This window comes from Schistocerca americana, chromosome 3 (assembly GCF_021461395.2).
Source record: "Schistocerca americana isolate TAMUIC-IGC-003095 chromosome 3, iqSchAmer2.1, whole genome shotgun sequence".
NCBI lineage: Eukaryota > Metazoa > Arthropoda > Insecta > Orthoptera > Acrididae > Schistocerca > Schistocerca americana.
In genome coordinates this window covers 748,670,942-748,674,702 of record NC_060121.1, presented here as the reverse complement: position 1 = coordinate 748,674,702, position 3,761 = coordinate 748,670,942, and positions in this window count along the sequence as shown.

Sequence of the window (3,761 nt, the reverse complement as noted above, 5' to 3'; positions counted from 1 at the left end):
AGGAACAAGTCCTTTGTTTTCTTTCTTGAACTCGAGTATAACTTAAGGTTTACCTCCGTATACGCAACGACATGTATCAGCATGCAGAGAATACACCTGTAGCCGCTCCACTGATGCTTGGGAAGGGAATTTTCTACCTTCTACTTAGGGTAGTGGCAACGACTACGTGTATGCTACGGTTTTTTGCGTATAAAATCTGAAAATGCACGAAATAATCATTTATATGCAGCATAACCCTAATATGTACAGTGTTTTGTGCTTAAGCACGTTCTGGTGTGCTTGTAAATCATTACCTCTAATAAAATTTCCTACATTAACATAGACATGTAAACATACAATCTTGAAGGTCAGGGTGTAGCTACTATTAATATGTACAGTGTTTCATAATAGCGGCACGCCCTTGTGTGCGTGTATCATTTTCAATTAAAGTGCGCTTATAGGCGTCTTGTGTTATCATGGGAGAAAAAAATGACATTTTAATGCATCGGTTGTCATGAAAATCTATGTACACGAACAATCAGACCTTCATAGCTTCAGTGCAGCATGAAATTCTTTATGACGTTTTTGTTCATAATTCATTTTATAGACGATTCCTTTGCTTACAGGTCGTCGATCACACTACTTACCTGTTTCTCGTATAGCGGCGACATCATTTTCATTCTTTGTGACTGTAAATTGTTATATGTGTGAAAGATATAATTTTGACATGATTTTTCCTTTCATGTTTCAAGTGGGTAAAGTAATTCATACCTTCCTTTTGCATACATGAGTGAAGCATGGCTAATGTTGCACTTTGTATCAGGTTTTTCGCATTTTCTCGTAAACTCGTAGAGTCTTAGGGTTTTAATTAAGTTGTTTCTTGACGTTAGGTATACCTGTTTATACGAGGTTGTCTTACAGTTTTATTTTCCTTATACACTTCTACGTTGTTTAAGTTCCGTACATGTACAGGGCTTCTTTCGCCTTTCACACATTCATACATACGTTTATACACAAAAAAATATCTACCACTATAATATACACTTTGCTGGTGGGGCCCTTTTTCGGTACCCTGCACCATTCCTTCAATATTCCAAAATAATTCAGGGTGTGCTGAGCATCGTCCCTTATACTAATAATACTTACAACTAAATATTTCTTCTTACATACATAACTGCCTTACAGTCCATTAATGCGCAACATTCCCTATTTTCCTCCTTTACACTTTAGCTTTCGTACATGTACCCTCGTGTATAGCTTATATATTCTACAAAGTTGTTTGCTGAGTGCTTCAGGTGTTTCCTAACGTTAATGTGTTTCTCCCTCTATAAACCCTAGGTATTTGTTTTGAGGGCGATTCAGTTCGTTACTCACGTTGCATAGATCTGTTTATTATTTTCCTATTTTAAAGCATGTGTCATTCTCTTCCTTAGTCACAAAATTTAACGCGTTTGCCTTGTTGTCCATTCTGAAAATCGCCCGCTACTGTGTAATGTAAATGCATGCGTTACCTCTTTTCTTTCCTCTTTGTTGCTTTTTCCCTATATGTAATTGTGTGTTGTTCTCGTGTACATAGCCTTTCTTCCGGTTATATATCTGCATTATTTATTTATTTATTTTTTTTGTTTCTCCTTCCGTACAAGCTAAGATTTTTACTCAGTATAATATAATATTACAATACCGTCGATGACCAGTATGTACTTGCATGTTCACTTTTATTACGTAGTACCAGCTTATAATTAAATTTTCTAAACTACTATTTACAAGACTTGTGTACCATTTTCTTTCTTGTTTTTGAATGGCTTTCATCACTGTGTCTCATAGTAAGCATGGTCTCAAAACTTTTAAACGTTCCGCGCAAGCGCGCTTATGTACCACGACTGGACTGTAGGTGCGGGGAAAACTCTGCATTGTTGGTGAACATTATTCCTGATAGCCACCATCGTGTAATAGAGTCACGTGACGCCTGGACTCGACCGCGCATGCGCCTTCTTGCTTTGTATACACTCAGCTGATCGGACAGGGAAGGGGGAAGATTTCTCCCCGGCTCGCTGCCTACAGCGCGGCCAATGACCTCGTCTTGACATGCAGCTATCGCGTGCTCATGAGCTGAGCGTTGGATTGCTTGGTTTGTGGCTCGTCTCAAGCGAACAAACTCTGACCTTCGCGCTAATTTGTCTTCGTTCCTCTCTCTTAAACAACTGAGTTAGACTACAAAGTACCGTATGGTTTATTTTATAGTGTTAAAGACTCACAGTAACACATGTTTCATTAGGTGTGGTTAACTATGCGTTGTTCAGCTGGCATATGCCCCCAGTTGATTACTAGTTTCGATGTTTAACTGAAATTTCAGTTATGTTTTCTAGTTTAATGCATGTTTTTCACTAACTGACTGTCTTTTTCAATGTACTTCTTAAACTACGAACACCGGACATACAGGGTTTTTTTTTTCGCAAGTTTCTTAGATTAATGACAGCAATTTTACTATGTGATCCAAGGTTGTATAATTTCAATTTTGCTAAAATAATATATAACCTTTAATGAAAAAATTCCTTGATATCCTTGTGGGGGTATAACCCTTTCATCTTGCCCGTTCGTGTGTTACCTAACAGATAACATCCTGGGTGGGGTTTGTCTATTATAATGAAAGGGCCATCATACAACAACTGCCACTTTTTGTTTAATGCCTTAATTTTAGAGGATTTTGGGTGGGTACGTAATAGTACTTCCTGTCCAATGTTAAATTCTGTAACCTTTCTTATCTTTTTGTTGAATTGTTTTTTCCTTATTTCTGCTTGTTCTTCCATCTGTAGTAATGCTTGACGTACCTTTTCGTCTAGTGTTATTTCCTTTGTGGCTAATTTAGGTAAAGGTTTAGCCCATTCGTCAAGTTCTGTGCCTTGAAACATTAACTATGTAAGTGTAAAGCCTGTTGAAGTATGAATTAAATTATTTACAATATGCTGAAATGGAGCTATGTATTCTACCCATTTTGTCTGTTTATTTGGTACATAAGTTCTTATAAAGCGATTAAATTCTTTAAAATTTCTCTCAACCGGGCTCGATTCTGGGTGAAATTTGGATACCAATATATGTTTTATGTTTTGAGATTCGAGAAATGTTTTCCATTTATTACTAGTGAAGTTTGTTGCATTATCCGTTAATATAATTTTCGGTTTTCCCACTAGTGGTATGTAGTCTTCTATCATGCGTTTGATTATTGATGCCGACAGTACTGCTTTTATAGCATACATTTTTAAATACTTTGTGAAGACATCATAAAATGCGATCACATATCTAACTCCTCCCCTAGCTCGTGGATATGGTCCTGCTGCGTCCACGGAAATTAGTTCTCTTGGTCTAGTTGGAATGATAGGGTGTAATACGTCCAAACAAGATCTATTAAGATGTTTAACCTTCTGACATACTGTACACTTTTTTATCATTTGTTCAATCCTGCGTCTGAGGTTCGGGAAGTAACAATACGTTGATATTTTCGCTGTACATTTTGATACCCCATAGTGTCCCCATACTCTATGTGTGTGTCTTATCAAATTGTCTATGTATTCTTCCGGGATGCAGACACACCAGGTGTTGGATTGTGGATTGCGCCTGTAGAAAAGAACATCGTTTGACATTGTGTAATATTGTTTCAGTGTACTATTGTCATCTGCCTGCAGTTTTTGTATAACTTGTCTCCATCTATTGTCTTCCTTTTGTAGTTTGCTCATTTCTTTACACATCTTTCTGTAATATGGTTGAAATGTGCCATCATGCATCAG